The following is a 20,448-nucleotide window of genomic DNA, read 5'->3' on the forward strand; positions in this document are numbered from 1 at the left end:
TAGTTTGGGATGTGAGGGCTGAGGGGGTCTCTGCTTTCCTTAGTATTGTTGTAGAATTTGCAATTGCCAATACATCTTCGCCTTTTGGTTTCCTTTTGCTGTAGTGAGTTTATGATAAGAATCAATATTTATTTCTGGCAAGCTATGTCATTTGATGACAGGTGGCTTTAGTATTCCTGGATCTATTTTCTGAATTCTGTGAAGCTGAGGTGTCATTTTTTCCTACTCAGGAGAGTGAAAGGAAGCAACACTTTTAATATGCAATTCTGGATTATAACTGAAATTTGTATCCACAAAAGGAGAAAAACAAAAGTTTCTACTATGGCTATTTTAACAGGAGACAACCAATAATTTTCCAGGAATGGCCTTAACACTACTGATCCTGATCTTGATCCTGTGGCAGTAGAGTGCTTGCTATCTGAAGGTCTCTTCCAATCTTTATTTCTGTGATTCTGGAAAGATTTCCAGAATAAACATGTTTGGTTTAACACTTTGAAAATTTGAGGGCTGGAGAAGGTTATATTATTTTTCAGGAGATAACTAAACAGTTTATGACAAGTATTTTATAAACACAGGAATAAAGGCATCAATTTCTTGGCAGAAATGTTCATCCACTCCTTTAAATGAATAATTTTGAAACTATTTCTGGTTTCCTGTACACACTTGTGTGATAAAAACTCCTCTAAAATTTGTCATCTGCCATTTCTGTACCCAGATCAGATAATTATATTTTTTTTTAAATTATAAATGTATAGACTGATAAATGCTCAATAATAGTTTGAAATTAATTATAAACATAGATTGGTAATTTAAGTGTAAAATAATATATGGATAAGTATTCAAAATTCAGAGCATTTTCAAGATCACACTAACTAAATAGTCTGAACCCATTATGTGAACATACTAAAAACATCAACTGAGGTGCAGATGAAAGAGGCAATGACATTATCTTCCACTTTTGAACTTGTTTAAATCACTTGAAGTAGAGAAAGATTTCTGTGAGGTAAGAAAAGTATGTCAGGGAGAGGAAGAGAGGTAAAATGCAAATAAATATCTCCCTAGTCTAGTAAGAGGTAGAAATTTGGATTACTTTCTTTTATCCAGCATTTATTCTTTTGGGAATATAAAGTTTTGTGATCTTTCCTAGTGCTTGCATTTAGTTACAAACTCTGGGTCAGTGACACAATGGCACCTTTCCATAACCCTTCTCCCTATTTATAATTCAACTGTTCATATACCATGTATTTAATAATCATGAGATAAAATATTTACACAAAAACAGGCACAAGTCTTTCCACCCCTTAAGTGGGCTCCATAATTCCTGGGCTGGTCCTAACCATAAAAATTAATATTTTTCTTACCCTCTCTCTCTGGCTTGGGTGAGGCTTTCATGTGTTTCATACAAAGCAGAATAACAGAAAAGAACAAGAAAAATTCTCTGATCTGCTCATAACCTCAGAATTACAGGAATTGCTGAAACAGGTGCATTTGGGTCCCCTCAGGCCATACTGTCTCACACAGTATGGCTATTAGTTAACATGTAAAAAAAATTCTCTTTCTAAAGTGAAGAAAGGTTTTGTCCCAAATATATCACCCTGCCTCCACCTGCCTCAAAAGGGAATTCTGCCTATGAGTGTTTGACATGTGAGGCTCTTTGCCAGATGTCAACAGAATCTGAATGACAGACTTCAAAAGAATTTTAACAATAAATTTTGATTATTTTATCTAAAAATAAGAAATTACTGTGGTAAAAGAAACCAAGTGCCTTGCATCTCTTATTTCAGTTACAATTGCTTCTGTACTGCCCTGCCTAGAGGTTTTCTAGTACCTATCTCATCGTAAAAATGAATATTTCTTGACATTGGCTTTCTGCTCCAGACAAGATAAATTTAAATGCATAATTTCAAAAATCAGTCTACACTTGTGTCCAAATATCTCATAATTTGGTAAAGGAATTTCATGGACAACATGGTGAAATTTGAGAAATACTTCTGAGATTTATACAAGAATTTAGGAAGCAGAGGTAGAGTTTCTGATAGAGATGAGTGTTCTGCTGATTCTTACAGAACTCAAGGTAGCATTTAACTCAGGAATCTCAAAAGGATATTCAAGAACTTCTCTTAAGGCATGTAATTAATGCTGAGAACCTTCAATTCCTGAGTAAATCTCACCCTCATTTCTCTGTTTACCTAATCCTCCTTTTCAAAAATCTGGCATCTAAATATGCAGAAAAATCTCTCAATAAATCATAAAAATATTTCAAAATCAGCAAAATTGCATAAAAATAAGCAATATATCCTCTTTTATATTCTTACTGCTTGAGAAAATGTCATTTCACAATGATAGTGTGAGTCTGAAATAGATGGTTGATTCATTTGAAGTTATTTTGGGGATTCTTTTTGGCTGCCCAGTTACTTGCTGAAAAGAAAAAACTGAGAATGGAGATTCATAAAAGTGATGTGTGGAAGGTGCTGTTGAGTGTGGCCTTCCAAATCTGAGATACTACCAGACAGTAGTTGCTTAGTTGAGTGCCATTTTTGTACTTGCTAGCAAAGAGAGACACACCTCTTTCAGGTTTCAATAGTTTTCAATATCAGCTGCATTCATCTTTTCATTTTCTCAGCATAATTTTCTGTTACACCTTCAGCTTATGAAATAAGTTTATTGCCCTCAACTTACAGATATGAAATCTATTTATATAGAAGGAATAGAATGGTTGGGTTGTTTGTTTGGGTTTTTTTTTCCTTTTTTTTGGTAGGCATACCTCCTTAGCTGTCATGACAGAAAAGTCACAGAAGTATTTTTGATAACAGACTTTCAGCTTTTCACTCTTCATTTGACATTTTGAGATGTCATGTTAGTTTCTTTTATGCTTGATAGACACTGTATTTCTATTTTAAATTATTTTAAACACCCTGAAATACTTTGGTATATTTCAGAGTTGAAAAAAAAAAGTTAAATAGTTACTTTAAATGATTATGTCTCAGCAGTCCTTGAAAAAAATGAATCTGCCTTTCTGACTGTCTGACAAGTTGCTTGAATCCTGCAGGGCATATAACCATTCCTACCCACATTGTCAGTGACAGCAGCCTGTAATTAAACTATTTGTTTGCATTAATTGCAAAAACTTCACATGAGTTTATAATTCCCTGCTGAAAGGAATGGTTTTCCACAGACAAGATAATTAAGTTTCACATATCAGACAACTATGTAGCTATTTATTCTTTTCACATACACCTTTGGCCTTCACTTCAGCTGAATACATTACAGCAGGTTTCAAATATGCTCAAACCACCATAAGTTAAGTGAAAGCTTTGTTTTGTGTTCCCAGTTGTCAATAGATAGTTTTGGTAGGGCTGGCTTTTGTGTGCCTGTGTTAGCTGCAGGAGTGCCTTCTTTCAAAAGTGACAATTTTACTATAGAATGCCTTTAGATGAAGAACAAAACCACTTCATTTACACCTCAATTGCATTTTTATCACCATTCCCTTCCTGGCTGGTGCAATTGCTTTTTTACTGTACACAGTTTCTGGTGTATATCTTATGCAACCCAATGAATTTCATGATCTTTTTGAAGCAATTTAGTGAAAGAGATTAATTTTTTTTTAATTTGGTGATACATGCAGTTATCTGACACCTGCAATAGACACTGAATTGTCACTCTGCAGACTTTCATTCTTCTTGCTAATATATTTTTTTTCCTCAAAATCTCACTTAGGTATATTTAAAAAAAATTATTTATTTGGATGATCAAAATTAATTTTATTTAATTTGATTGCATCAAATCACTTCAAAATAAGCAATTTATGCACCTGAGACAGCAAATAATCATTGCTGGTGATGTCAGCTAGATTATGAGATCTGGGTAGCATATTATTTCTGTTTTCTTGAGATAAATAAGTACTAAAACTGAAATTTTCACTAGTTCCTGAGAAATTATCCACGAAGACTGGGAGAGCAATCTTCTTGTGGACAAGGATTTCCTGTAAATAATTAGAACTGAAATGATAGAGAGGCTGTTCTTCAGAAGCCTAAAGCTAGAATCTAAGTGAGAAAAATGAGAATTTCCACTCATCCAAAAATACAGATAGGTACATCCTTTTATCTAAGTAAGAAAAGGAAGATAATATAAACTGGAATTCAAGCAGAACTTTAAATAAAGTTCTTGTGAGAACAAGAAATAATGAAAGGTACATAATCATGAATTCCTTGTCTTTAAGAATTATGGTTAAAGATCATAATTATACTCACTTTGTCACATTTATATATAAATTTCATGTTTACTTTCTGATTTTTTCTGTTACATTTCAAAATACTTCCCATAACAGTATGTTTTAATATTTACTGAAAAAATAAAATTGTATGTAGATTAGTGATATAATTATAAGAAATAATAAAAAATTCCATAAAATTACTGCACTTCTTTGAAGCATTAAGATAGATTAGAAGCATTTCCTTTGGGAGGTAGCTACAATGATCATCTCATCCAATTGCCTGACCAATTCAGGGCTGAACAAGTTAAAGTTATTAAGGGCATTGTGCAAATGCCTCTTAAACACGGACAGGCTTGGAGCACCAATGACCTCTCTAGGAATCATCTTCCAGTGTTTGACCATCCTCGTGGTAAAGAAATCCATCCTAACATTCAGCCTAAACCTTCCCCCTGCAGCTTTGAGCCATTTCCATTCCTGCTCCCCTAGGCTTTGTTGTGATTCAGATTTGATGGTGTGATTCAGTGTGTCAAAGAAGCCAGATCATTCAGTCATGGTGTGCAGCTAAAGAAGCCTTTTTCACCCATTAAAAAGCATACTAAACAGGGCATAATTAATATTTCTTTATTTTTATCCTAGACAGGCTTATTAAAACAAAATCATTAGCAAGATGATTGAAACATTTTGTAATATTGTTCTTATTTTGGTTGAGATACAGTTTTTTTCCTTCATAGCAATTTGTATGGCGTTGTGCTTTGGACTCGTGATGAAAACAATGTTGGTAACACAGTGGTGTTTTTTGTTATTGCTGAGCAGTGCCTGCACAGCCTCAAGGCCTTCTCTGCTCCTCACCCCACCTCAGCCCAGCAGCAATAGGCTGCCATTGTGCAAAATGATCCACAAAAGGGGACACAGCAGGGGCAGCTGACCCCAAATAGACCAAGGAGATATTCCATGCTATGTGGCATCAGGCTTGGCAATAAAAGCTGAGAGGAAGAAAGGAGAAGGAGGGGACAATTGGAGTGCTAGCATTTGTCTTCCCAAGTGACCATTATACTTGGGGAACCCTGCTCTCCTGGGGGGGCTGAACACCTGCCTGCCAATGGAAAGTGATGAATGAATGAATTTCTTGTGCTCTTCATGCATACACAACCTTTGCTTTCCCTATTACACTGCTTTTATTTCAACCCAGTGTTATGCTTCTGTTTCTCTCCTCCAACCCACCGTGTGAGGATTGAGCAAGAAGTGGTGTGGGACTTAGTTGTTTCTGGGGGTTTTTAATTTGTTAAAGAACAAATTTTAACATCCTAACAGCAACAATATATGGTTTTTAACACAACATAAATACAGCATAAATATTTCATTAATCTGTAACTTCAAAGGGATACATTTGGGATAGTTGCACAAATGATGTACAGGTCAGCTTGCTAGTAATATCTTCAATGCATAAGGGATAAAGAATAAATAGGAAAGTTGTCTGTGGAAACCAGGTGTTATGCTGCAGATTAATCAGAAAAGATGTCTGGTGAAATCAGAAAAAGTTCTGGTCCTAAAAATAGGATGAACTGTATAAGAGCAGATGAAGCTACATCTGCTGAAATTTTATATTCTAAGGAGTGGGGAGAGGAACCCAGAGCCCAAAGGGTGAGGAAGATCCCACTTGCAGTACTGCATCCAGCTCCAGCATAAGGCCTTGGACATATTAAAGCAAGTGCAAAGGAGGATCACAGAGGTGATCCCAGTCCTCCCAGCAAAAGCACTCATCACAGGGAAAGGAAAAAATCTGTCTGCATTGTTCAAGGTGTGAGGCTGTCTTTCAGTCTTTTCAGCATCTTAGGTTAACTGCTGTCCCAAAGAGAAAAAATATTAGAGAGAGCAGAAGGTTGGATAGTGAGTGTTCTGTACAGGAATATTTCTCATGGATTTGTGAAGCAGATGCAACGTACTCAAAAATCTATCTGGATTGGTGTTAGATGTTAAAGTAGCAGGGTTAGTTGCTTGAACAGAGGAAAGCAAGATTTTGTGCCATAAACAAATTACAAAACATAAATTCTGCTTTGTCCTACCTTGACTTCTGCTAGGAAAGTGTCCTGCTTCTCACTCAGACAAAGAATTAATTCACCAACATCTGCTATCTATCAATAAGAAAATAGGAGTCCAGCCATATTGTGCAAAGTTTTCCTTAATAATATATACCTCAGGTTGTTTGTCTGGGGCATGAATTGTGTTTCACTGCTCCCTATGAATTACTCAGGACAGAGCCCTGAAAACAAACCTGTCTTTCCCTTCTCTTGCCCTGATGAGCAATTAGCAATGCAGTGGGCTGTAATGGAAATTACAATGGATGAGGATGGCCTTTGTAACCCAGTGGGACATGAAGCATGAGTAAAGACAAAATGTTTTTTACAGGGGTTTTTCACATCATTCAATTCAAATGCAATTTTTTTAGTTTTCTGCTTCCAGTTCTCTCAGTTGTCTTAGGTGGGTAAAGGATTCTGTCTGTAAATTCAGCTCCTATTTTACAAAATCATATTAATTTCTCATTGCTGCATTTCTTTGTCATCCTTTAACCTTTTCCTTCCTTTCCCTTCCACATATGCATCTTCCCTTTCTGTCAAGAAAATTGAATGCCTACCTTCTGGGAATTGAGTTTTATATTAGAAAAGCTTGCTTAAAGTATGTCTTTCATAGAAGTATTCAATTAAGAATTAATAATGGACCTTCTCTCTTAATTAAATATTGAATGTTTTTAAAAATACTTAATGAAGATTCAGAGATAAATTCAAGTCTATGTCTGATTAATCTGAAGCTGCAAAAACTATATATTATGCTGTAATAAATGTTAAATATATATAAATATATAAATATATATGTATATATATATATATATATATATATATAATAAATATATGTAAATATATAAATAATAATTATCTTTTCAGTTAAAGTTGCAGTCAGAGAAAACTGAGCTTAAACCAAAAAGACCATACTAAGTTAAAGAATTTCATTAGCACAAGCAAAACTTCAAGTTATTTGGTACCAAAAAAATCCATAAAATCTTCATTTGCTAATGTTTTTGGATCATCTGTTGGAGGATCAGGTGGATATTGAACTGAGCATCTGACATTTTAAACTTCTAGAAGACCAAAAAACATCTGGTAATTTTCAAATTGTGTGGTTCCCTTTGCAAATGTTCTATATAAGATGACAGATGTATTATCTACAGAAATATGAATAAGGAATTTTCAATTTGAAAATCTTGTACTCACATTAAGGACATACATATTTGAGATTCCTTTTATTTTAAGAAACACATCCACTTTCCTATTTTAAATTTGGTTTAGATATAAAATTTTAGTTCCTTTGTGTACTCATATTTTTATATTGGCTTTATACTACATGATCAGTGCAAATGATAATCTAGAAATAGAGAATGATACATCCCACTGTGTGTGCACTCAAATTTATTTCTTATTTAACACAGTTTACATTGCTTTTGTGATTATAACACCAAGTGCAAAAAAGTACCACAAAGAATCCCATAGACAAATATATATGCCACTCTTGGAGCCAAATTTAAAATAATAGCTAGTTATTAAATTGTCTCCTGAATGGGTAGAAAAAAAATAAAGCTACTGCTTTACCAGGCAAAAATCATAAATATTGTGATATGATAGGAGCAAGTTCTTCTGGGTTAAAATAAGTGATTTTGTTTCATAAAATATTGCACATATATTAAAAAAAAGGAAACAATACCAAGAGAAGACATTATCATCAGTGTATACCTGTAATATAGATATCAACGTATTCCCATAGAAATATTTAAATTAAATTTTTTGTATTCTCTTCTGCAGGTAAAGATTATTAAGTAAGAAAACTGAAAACCTCTTATCTCTTGTCCTGGTTTACTCCAAGTTAACGTCTGCACAAGAGTCACATTAGATTTGAATGGAAAGTGCTCTTTTTTAATTGTGATCAAACTCTATGAGAGACATAAATGGCTACTCATACTGCAGAATAAGATTTCAAGATTGCAACACTTTCTAGGGAACAAAACAAGTGATATAGTCATTAATTCAGAAAAACTAAATATATGCATTTAGAAGAATAACAAATGAGGAATATTTAGTAGCAGAAATTAGTATCATATAACAATGTTGCTACTCAAGCTGCAAATCAAGTACTTGGCTTTTGTTTCTCCTTGAACCTACATTAAGCCTGTATAAAAATATGGCACAAAGTTCTCAATGTCTCAGTAGAAAAGATAGAAAAATCTTGTATTGCAGAGCATTCAGCATGACAAAAATGGATAGAAACAATGTGCAACAGCTCTGGAAATAATTTCAAAACTTTTCCATTTTCTGCTATATTTGATGTGTTCTTGTAGGAATGAAATGATTCAAAGGAAAGATCAGCTGTCATTATTCAAATATATATTTGTATTAAACTTAATATTTGGGTTATACTAGAATCAAATTAAGAGTTAGAAACTGATTTAGGATGTTAAAAGTTAAAAGCATCTTAAATCCCTACAGGAGTAATTTGGGAATCGATGTCTTTTCCTACTTAAAGACTGTACATTAGTCAGCATCATCTATATTTTAAGTTAGGGTTATAACAGTGTAAGGGAGACTTCTACATTTTTTCAATAACCTGGATTTTCTTTGAAAGAGTTGTATTTATTTTTGCTTTTTGACTCTATGTGTCACCAACAAATTTAATTTTTGCTGTTGATAAGACTGTAGGAATTAACACCATTTGGCAAATGTGTCTCTTAAACTTCACTGATGACATTTAAATTATGCTAACAAATAAATCATTTCACTTTTCAATCTCGCTAGAGACTATGCTTTATACACACATTTTGTATTATAAATCTTTTATCACTCTGACATCAATTGAGATGCAGCCCCTGCTGAATGGTTAAATAGAAACTTTGAGTATGTAATGAAACTCTTTTATGTCTTTCAAGTTGCAGTACTCTTACCCTGCATTTATAAGAGTAAAGTGTCATCTTAACCTTCTATAGTCCCACTGAGATATAGTTATATCCATTTGCTAATTTTTTTAAGTGACTGTGTTTAAAACATGGAGGAGTTTTTGAGTAGGGTTCAGTGACAGAATTTAATATAATTATAATTTCTAAAATAAGAACATTTAAATAATTCTATAACATAGCTTTTGTGATATACTGCTTTTGAATTGTCTGCACCTTACAACAATTTGACATCCTCCATCATATCTATCTAGGTTTCCACTGAGTAAGCAAAATCCTATGCCACATGACTATGAAAAACCTGGAAGAGGCCTTTGTCTAACTTTAAATTTCAAGTGACTGTCAGTGCCATTAATTGGAGATAAGAATGCCTACACAGAATTTCAGGCTGCAGGGGAACATGCGTTCTTTCAGAATTGTTCTATATCATAATTATCCTGAAGTGAGCAATTAAATCTAGCAATCTGGAAAACCATTCTACAAGAACAGGTGGGTGAGCTGTGAGATCAAAGTAAGAAACCATTGAATAGAGACAAGAAGTGTCTATTCCCACAAACTGATCCACAGAGTTTTGAGAAGTAATTTTATTTTCTGTCACTCAATGGTCTCAAAATAAAATTTACAGGAAACAGAAGTGTTACCAAAGGCATTATTTTGGAACAGACACATCATTTTGAAAACTCTTAGTGGTTTTGAAGGCAGACATAAAAACAGGATAAAAAGGGTATTGAGGAAAAATACAAGATATATTTAAAACAGTAGAAACCTGACAAGAAACAGTATGCAGTATTTTAAAGCTTAAGAACTAACAGTTCATTTCATTGCAAGAGTATAACAAGATGATTGTGCTCAGTGACAATGGACCTGAGAGATTTCCTGCTCTGTCACCTCGCAACATCAGGGATGTTTGCAGTGACACTTGAAACACTGCAGAAGTGGTGGTGGTGTTGCTTTAATTAAGTCACTAATCTAACAGCAGAGCCTAATAATTGTGTCTGGCCCCATGAGCCAGCCTCCAGTATGGGATAAGCACATGGATTTGATTATCACAATAACAAGAGAACTGGTAATGTAAACAGGAAGGAATAATAGTGTCAGCTATGGTGTGAGTTCTCCTGCAAGGTCTCTCTAGGTTCAGGCTCATTAACAGTAAAACACTGCCTCCTTCCTGGCCTTCCTGTGGGTCACAATCTTGGCAACTGCATTTGGAAGACAGACTGCAGCACCAGCCCACACAAAAAATACAGAAAGACCACATCATGAGATATATTTTATAGGTTAGGCCAGCAGGTCCGTAGGTTTACAATCAGCCAAGCTTATGCAGAGCCACCTGAACTGCAAATAACTGAGAACAAATTGGAAGGAAGCAGTAACTGACAGGAGCAAGAAATCCAAAAAAAAGGTGGCTGAAAATATTTTTTCCAGGTAATATTTTCCTTGGAAAAATGAAATTCCTTAAGTATGCAAATATTCATAAAAGCTTATGGATTTTTTTTTGGTGGAAAATTTGTATAAAAATATTATTGTTACTTTTGTGTTTCATTTCAATGTTAAATAAATTTGCTTCAATAAGATAAGGAGACTTTATTTCATGTGTATTTATTCTGAATTTTTTTTTCAGATTATATTTTAAATTACATAATATTATAGATACATTAGGTATTTATATTAATTATAGCATTTCAGTATCATTGAAGCAATGCTTTTCTAAGATAAAAATGACTATTGAAAATAGATGATTCAGCATTGTCAAAACTCTAGAGCAGAACATCATCAAATAAATGTTTACAATTTCTACTTTAGAAGTTTTATGTTCTAGTTTTTCTTTCTAGTTTTGAGAAGGGTAACCCAAAAATACCAAATTATCAAAGTTTACAGCAAAATTATATTTTCATTTTTTACAGAAATTTGTAGATGGCAAACAGGGAACAAAATAAGTAAAAGATGTTACCTTTTCATGCAGTATCAATGCTGTCTGTATTCAGGTATATTGAACTGTCTTTTCAATCCTGGAGAAAACTTTTTGAATTAAAGGAAAGGTCAGCAGGTATTATGACAGACTGCAAATTGTTGTTGGAGGCACTCAATTCAGCTATATGGGGACTTCATAAATTCTTGGCAATCCATATGTATAAAGAATTTTTTAGGTTTAATTTTTTTTGTCAGAATGACTCTTACTTCTCACTCTCCAGTCACCTTCGTGAAGCTTAACAGTGTTTATTTCAGGATCTTCTAAAGCAAAGTTTCTAAAAAGGTAGGAGTTAAGAATGCATACTTTTCAAAGTGATGTTTTTACCCTCAGAATGTGATGAGGACTTGTACACCTCAAGAATTTATTTGCTTAGCTTTTAAATAGAAGGTTTCATCACCAACAAACATGCTTCAGTTTATACTTGGGAGCCAGCTAGGTGTAAATTCTTGAAGAAAATGGCAGAGCCAACTTTTCAGCAAGACTAGGTAGGCCACATACAATGACGTTTGTCTCAGGGCATAGAGGTGTCAAATGTCATTGTATGTGGCTTATCTATATTTAAGACTGTTTATTTCTGACAAGCATGTCTTTCTAAATGTGAAATTTGTGAAAGTCAGAACATAAATATTAAGATAGAAATTTATGAAGCATAACTCCATAGTCAGGTTATCAGTAAATTAAATATTAAAGGAAAATATCTAACTTTGGGTTAATTATTCTGCTAGTATGATAACAGAAAAAGAAGGAATTCTGCTCTTGTTACATAACAAAAAAGATCCTCATTATCTGCTAGCAGGAAGTGAGTTTCCAAAATGTCTTAGCCAAAGCATGTATTTGGGCATAATGATCAGACAAACATTGTCTGTCCTTTTTCCAGAGTGTTTCATTTGGTGAAGAAATAAAATCTAGATTTTCCTGAGAAATATTTTAAATACTGCAGTTTAATGAAAAGAAATATGGCTGTTCATGTGTTAACTGAATGTTGCCAGCATATGAATTGAGGATAAGATTGTTAAAAGACTGGGTTTTTTTTGTATTCCATGATGCAAGTACCACACTAGTAATCTTCTAGACACATGCAAAGTTTAAGGTATATATAAAAGTTTTGTAGCCAGAGTAGAGTCAGGGCTTCCCATCAGTGGGGTAATGTTTAATAACTGAATTGCTGAGATAGATTTGGTTCTATTGATGGTCATTACTGGGGAATGTCTCTTTAGTAACATTCTGGAAATGCCATTTTTCAGGGTATTGCATGTACTGAAATCTGGGGACTTTAGGCACAGAAACTTTGATAATCTCAGGTGCCAACAGATTAAATCAAACCTTGCCTGGATGCCTCTTCTGCTGAGGATATAGTTTATAAAGAGGACTTAAACAGATATGTCCAAGTCTTTATCTCATGATGGGATGCAGTGCATCAGTCTTCAAGGTAACACTGTCATTTCCACATTACATAGCTCCACATCACATTGCAGCTCTAGTTTAGGTGTGGAAGCACTATGGGTGGAACTGCAGCATCCATAAAATGCTGGGAAGCCATCCTTAGTAACTAGAATATTATCACAACTAAGCTGTTTGCTGGAGCAGTCTTTTCCAGGGACAGTTAGGGTTACTCTTTACAGCACTTCTCTGTAGATACATTCTACATCACTTAGATGTCCTGGAAAGGTAGCTTTACTCTTGTAGCTTTATGTAGGAGGGAATAATTTGTGTGAGCTGTTTATGCTTGAATGTTTCGGTGGGAGCACTTCTCTTTTATAAAGTAATGTTCACTAATTCAATTATAGAGCTCTACAAACAGTAGGATTGCCTTCCCTTTTCACAGTTAGAATGCCAAGATGCCTGCAGGTAGATAGGTATGTCTGTCAGTGATCAAAGCACCCAAGGTGCAGAAATGTGCTTCAGAATAAACATTTCAGATCTTGAAAGTCGACAGAGTTTAACAGCAAGATACAGACTATATGCCCTAGGCAGCTAGTTTTGGTACTGAAACACCTGAAAATCCAGCACTCTTTCTGGGCAGTACAGACCACCTTCTTTAATTATGTGGCCTATCTGTTTAGTCAATGGCAAAAGATTTGGTTCATCGAAGAGGCAATTTTAAATAGCTGAGTTCCCTGATCTTTTCATTGACTGCACACAGGGCTTGAACTCTGACAGGAAAGATCAAGTAGGAAGCTGCCTGCTCAGGGGCATATTCTGAGTCTCAGGGCACAGACCTGGAGCTAAAGAACAGGAACCAGCCTGCAGAGACTCTGCTTTAGATTGCTTCATCCTTAACTAAGACCAAGGAAAAAAATTCACTTTATTAAAGTGTACAGAGAACTTGAGGCAATGTTACTGCTCTGTACAAAGCCAAGTTGACTGCACAAAACCATGAAAGAGCCGAGTTTCTCAGCATTAAACCTCACCTCCCATTTACCAGCATTTGAGCATATTGTTCAAGCAGGCATGATATAGAAGATAGATACTGGGGTGCATGTTCCTCCATATTCTTTCTCCTTCACCCACATCTTGAAGCTGACATTGTGTAAAGAGAAATGCAAGTGACATGGGGCTAGGCCAACAGTAAGCAAAGGTGAAAAGAAGGGTAAGACTGGTAATCTGCAATTAGGAGGTTCCATTCTGCTAAACAAAACAGAACATAGTTCTGCTCTCAACACTGCTTGTGTATTTTCTATCAGAGTCATTGGACAAAACCCAGAAATAATATGAAGGACTAGAAAGTGGTTCTGAATAGAGGTTGCTGTGCTTTATAAATAAATTCATGTTGTCTGTCTTTTTAGACATACCTAAAGAATCTTTGCCAACTGGAGTCCCTCTGAGATTCAGGCTGAGGCTCAACACCTCCCTTTCATAGATCTCAAACACACAAAAGCTTTGTTGTCCACGGTGCAAGTGCTTACAGGGAGAGGCAGTGAAAGGAACTGCTTTAGGAATTTTTTTGAAATCCCATCTTTTCCATCGCACCTAAGTTCAACTCAAGCAGTCTGATGGTTTTCAAAACTTGTATTGCTTTGTTAAAGTGTAACTCCATGTTTTTTTCTAAAAATGAAGTCTAAAGAGACTGTTGAGAGAAAAAAATCAACTTGCACACATTCCCTGTATCTGCATGCTGGGCACACACTGTGCATTGGTATCAAGAGGAAAGTTGCACTGCATTCATGCTTTCTTTGTAAGAGCAGAATTACAGTTTCTTTGTGCTTAGAAGCTCAGGGATTAATCTCTGGCTAGCTGGATGCAGACAGTCTGGGACCCTTTGTAGCAGACTGCAACCACATCAGGGCTGGACAGATATTTGCTGAATGGAGCAGCAGTTTGTACAAGGGTGACAGCACAATAAGGGATGGTATCCTGCTCTATCACCTGCAAAAGCTCTCAGAGAACAATGTGAGCTGAAGTGAAAGCTGGGTTCTTTCAGCATTCCAAGGGGACCAGTACAATTTTGTTATGTGCAAGCCCTCACAATTTTCATTGAGACATCATTTTTACTTCATGTTTGTATTCATTCTCTCAGTCTGTGAGGGTAAATATTGGTTGCACCACTGTGTTACAGTTTTCAGATCATTTCTAGCAGTTAGACAGCTCATTGGTTCACATCATAACCTCTTTACCACGAGAAACCTGACCAGACCCACTACTAGCACATCAATAAGTAGGCAAGTATAATCTTTTAATCTCACAGCCAGTAAACCTTTTTATGCTGCATCCTTTATTCTATCAGAGCACTAATATTGCCTCATAAGAAGGTGGAAAAGTAAATAGTCTGCCATGTGTCACCACACGTGTCAGCAGCCATCAGCTCCCTAAACAGCTGCCCTCAAACAGAATGGGTTGGAGTATATACACAGCACACTATCCCCTTCTAAAGACTTTCCTGAGCTACTTTACACATAGCAATATTTTTCAGACACCTTATAGATACTGCTCCACTTCTGATTAAGACTACATTTTATGCTGTGTATGCAACCAGGCACAAAAAATCATATGATGATGATGAGATTTTGTTGATACTTAGCACCCACACATCAGAGATTAAATCTGTATTTAAAGTCCACTTACTTGTCTTTACAGAGGGACATCTTCCCTCAGTAGTGATAATGGAAATGGATTGGAATTCCTGTCTTCAAGTTTACTAGTATTTCTAGATATTTACTGGTATTTCTTGATCACATACTATGTGTGTGGCAGAGTTACATAGCAGTGTGTTGTCTGTAGTCTGCACAATTTTTATTGTTCTAAGACAAAGAGTGAAGAGGTAATACAAAGAGGGAAGGTTTTATTTTCTAGATGAAGAGAGACAGGATAAGCACTTTTATATAAGTAGCACTACCACAATATATGAAGTTTTGTCTGGAAGAGTTTACAGTGTGGATGTAACATTTACAGAGTTCCAGCTAGTATCAAGTCAGATTGATAAATTTAGCAAGCATCATGGCATCAATTTGGGTCCTAAAGCAGTATATGACGATTTGCATAATGTTACGTCAAAATAAAACCTCATCTTTCTGAAAGCACTTTCCTAGGAAAAGAAAACACAAGGATAGTGAAACATACTTCAGCTAACTTACTATTTCCTTAGCTCATTACAACTACTCAAATGTGGTTCACAGAGAAAGAGCAGTTAGAAAGATATTCTCCCAAGTGAAAGACTGACCTTGTTATATCCTTACAGTCTACTGGAAACTTCCTTTATTCTTTCTGTAGGCAAATCCAAATATAGTCTGTATGCAAATGAAGGGAGAAATGAAGTACACAAGGTCATATTACACTACCTTTCCCCTTTTGGAGCATTGCACACATCATCAACGTGTGATCTATCAAGAAAGGTACTCTGCTATACTCTCATTTCTCTCTTTACTAGGTTATAGAGGGAGGAAATGTTAACTGTGGCAAAGAAAAGGCCAAAACCACCCCAAAATTTTTAATATAGGTTTGCTTTGTTTGCTTTTGTGTAGTTTTAAGAACAAATAATCTATATGACTCGCAGCAATAAACAGCTATTTGCAACATTTCCGGATTTCAAAGTTCTGATAAAAAGGGTTTGTCTATAAGTGTGTCTGAACTTAACTCTCTTCCCCTTTTTAGTATGCAGTAGGTCATTCACATGTTAATCAGCTCTCTGCTTTCCAAAATTTTGATTCTGCTACAAAACTCAATTGTTCTGATGAAGGCCAGAGGTCTGCAGATTTTGCACTCAGTATAGCCAAGGATTAGCTTGGTGACATTGTATTAGAAACTATTATCCTAAAAATGGAGCTCTTTCAGGACACAACATCAGTTGTAAATCTGGTGGTTTATCTGTGAGACAATGGGTTATGCCAGGACACAATGTAAATTTAGTTTGGCGTTGATTGACAAGGTTCCTTAAATGTGTTATTATCTTGTTCTTGGACACTCCAGCCTTTTCCAAGGACATAAAAATTATTTAAAGGGGTATGTTCAGTTAGGACATATAAACAAAAACAGGAGCTTTTTTTTATCTTTTTTTAATTTTTACTGAAAATAGAGATTGAGGAAATAGAGAACAGGCAATTGGCATTATCTCTACTGTTTTTATTCACCATTTATTTGAATATTTTTCAAGAAAATAAATAATGTGAAAGCAAAATCTATTTTAGCAATGTTTTTATATCACCTGTTTTTCAAGGGAATATGTGCTTGCAGGCATTGTAGTCAAATTTTTCCACTTGAAAGTCTAGGATCTTCTACTGAATTTCCTAACTGAGCCCTACAGTTTCAAATTTTTTTTTTTATTTTCTAGTGGGAAAATAAAATTATTCTGTGACATTTCACTCCCTATGAGTTATGCTATGAGGTCAAAATATATCCACTCGACTTAGAGAAAGAAAGTAAGAAAGAAAGAAAGACAGAAAAGTTATCCAGTTGTATTGTTTGGAGGATATATTGGCATGAGTTGAAAAACATTTATATTTAAATGAAAAGCACTCCTTTCATAAGAAGGTCTGATCCCTCTACCCCTCAAATATTTGCAATAGCTCTGATAATGCTAACAGCACTTCTCTCAGTCTTGTCAGCAGTGCTGACTGTGAGGAGGTCCCCGAACACCACTCCACTTGAGAAACATGTGTACAAACACAACATGACTGCTGAGCCAGCTGCCCAGCAGCAAGAGAAATCCATCTTGCCTGGGTTTCTCTTAAAGCTGAATTTCATTGCCCAGTTTCATGTAAGCTTACAGCACATGAAAGAAAATATTGGAGCCATCTGTCTGGCATATGTAAAGCAGAAAATATTTCTCTTGTATTACACAAAAAACCACTTTTTAAAAAAGTTTTATCCTTAATATCAGACCTTGATAAATTTCTGGAGTTTACGATGCCTCTTAGAAAACGTAGTTCTAAAATCTCTGTGTAACAGGGTTTTTAAAAGCAGTATACTCAACACAGAGAAGAAGATAGGAGAAAGGAGGAGGTGGGGAATACAAGGCACTTGAAAGAAAAAAAAAAAGAAGATAAATCCAGAAGATTTTTTTTTCTCCTATCATCTATTCCTAAAGACATTTCCCTTTGTGAAAGAAATGATTTAGTACTAAAATATGGGCTAAAGTGATTCCAACACCCAGGTTTGTGTTTTTTTTAAATTATTTTTTGGAGCAGTATTTTAATTAAGAAACCAAACAGAATCCTAATTCATATCTAATGAAATGATACAAGGATAAAAAAGCACAGAGAGACTGGATAGAGGATTCAGTTCCTTGTCTTACTGTTCTGTTTTCACAGGAAACAAGATATTACTTCAGAATTATACAATGTCTAGTGAAACTACAAGTAGTTCTGTATATATAAATTATTAATATCCCCTTTTTAAACTATTTGGTTGTTTGGTTTGGGTTTTTTGGGGATTTGTTTTTATCACTAGCTCAAATAAAGAAGTTTACTGAGAACATAGCTACTATGGGGAAATACTAACACTCAACAGAAATCATCCAAAATGAAGAGAACATGAACAAAAAATCGTTTTTTAATTGCAGTTTTAAATCTTATTTTGTGTGCCTGTCACCATCTCAAAACTACATATGCCACTAATTGATTTTATTTAGCACATACTTAGTAACTGCATTTGGTGTTTAAATCACCTAAGTCACCTAGCACAGAAAAACAGTGATTGGGTAGATATTGTGGTGTATCTCTGGATACTTCATGGCAGACCACTAAAAAGGGTTATTTGCTACTAAGACATAGCCACCTAACCTTTATTTGTAAATGTGTGGAGTAAGATGCTTCATCCCAACCAGCAGCTGGAGACACAAGTCCTCACTCTGCCATCCTAGACACTTCTATGGTCTCTGGAAATCACCCACCTGTGGGCTTGGGCACTCATGCATCAGGTAACATGGATGCATCCTATTTCCTACTTATTCATTACTTCCTCAACGACAGCAAATTCTAATTTTACCAGTTTCATGTAAGTTTTCAGTTCTCTTTTCTAGATTTAATAGCAAAATCATAGATTTATTTCATAAACTTAGGGTAAAGTTATAATGTAATTATATTACATTATAATTACACTCCTGTAAGCAGATTAAATATGTATGTTTATATATGTGTATATATAAAAATTCAGCACTAATTTAAATTTAATGGGACTTCCTCCTAGCACATGTGATACTTTTCACCTGATCTTTCCTATATAGCTCAACTTCATCCTGTAGAATGCTGTAGCTCCTTTGAATAAAATAGATACTTTAGAAAAATATCTGGTCCCAATCTATAGATAGTCCACAAAAAGAAAAACAAAGAAAAACTAGCAATATATAGCAATATCACAATAAAATGACAAAGACACATTTGCATTTAATCCTCTTCAACAAAATAACATCCATTGTACTTCGACCCTTCCTCTTTTTGACAAAGTTCTCAGCTGTAACTCTATTTAGTTATGAAAACAGCCTTGTAGTTTTTAGCTAGATAAATAGTAAAAGATGGCACCAGTTTTGGACAACTTTTATCAGCTTGTTATGAATCTGAGGATTCATGAACTCCATCAAAAATTGTGAATCAGCAACTCTTCTGCTAACCATCATACACCAAAAAAAAAAAAAAAACCCAAAACAAACAAACAAACAAAAAAAAAAAACCAAAAAAAAAAAACCCCTCAGTCAGTGGACACAAGATAACAGGTGAAATCCAAACACAATCCTGAGATTAGCTCAGTTGGTTATAGCATGCTGTTAATAGTGTCAGGGTAGTGGTTTGATCCCTGTATGTGCCATTCATTTAAGAGTGTGACTTCATTGAACTCCAGCTTGAACAGATATGGTCACCCTGTGTGGGAGAACAGACTGTGGAAGATCAGGAATGGGGCTGCAGCTGAGCCTCATCCCTGGTGGGATGCAGCTGTATAAGACAGGTGGAGAGCATTGAAGGAGAAGAAGCATGGAATACTGATGGGTATTGACCAATAACGAAAGAGTAAAAGGGCACACAGGTGTTATGCATGTGAGAGAAATGGTGTAAAGGGTTAGGAGGAAGGAGGTGGTGTTGGTGGAGCTACAGGTTGTGCTGTGAGAAGAGGGAGTTAGTGGTACAGCCTGTGGAATTGCAACAGAGAAAAGGCAGAAGGCTTTAATAAACTGCTGATGCTTGCTACCATCTTTGATTCCAACCTTTTGAGCCCATGCTCAATCAGGGAAATGTTTTTAAATACGGGGCGGATGCTTGTGTCAGACCAGAGTCCACCGTCAACTCAATTGGTGTCCTATGTAAGCAAATGACAACAACCCTGATCAAGCAAAAATAACCTAGGCCATATCTATTTATTTTCTTGAAAAGATATATTTCAGTAATTCTTCTCCTCCAGGAGTACTGTCACTAATAAGGAAGTGTCCTTTTTAGAGAATTCAGGAGTATCTTATAGACACCTCAGTTCTTTGTACAGTGAGGCAGAATTACGATGAAAAGTTTTAGTGAAAGTTAGCATTTGTTTTATGAGATTTCCTTTAGTTTCTTCTCTCTCACTGACTGGAAAATAACATTTTACAACATATTGCTTTCTTCTGTACTTTTATTTGAATACATTGGTATTCACACTCTCTACAAATACAGAGATTACATCTCACCCTTTTTTTTTTTTTTTGGACTAAGATTTTTTTTTTTAAGGCCTCTGTTCCCTTCATAAACCATGAGTAGTTTTGTAGTTAATGAATTATCAAGAGGAAAGTGGGAGGGAAGGTAGAAAACTCAAATTTGTAGTCAGGCTTTGCTTTCATTTCCAAAAAAGTTATATTCATAATATTCTACTGAGTAC

This window comes from Agelaius phoeniceus, chromosome 3 (assembly GCF_051311805.1).
Source record: "Agelaius phoeniceus isolate bAgePho1 chromosome 3, bAgePho1.hap1, whole genome shotgun sequence".
Classification (NCBI taxonomy): Eukaryota; Metazoa; Chordata; class Aves; order Passeriformes; family Icteridae; genus Agelaius; species Agelaius phoeniceus.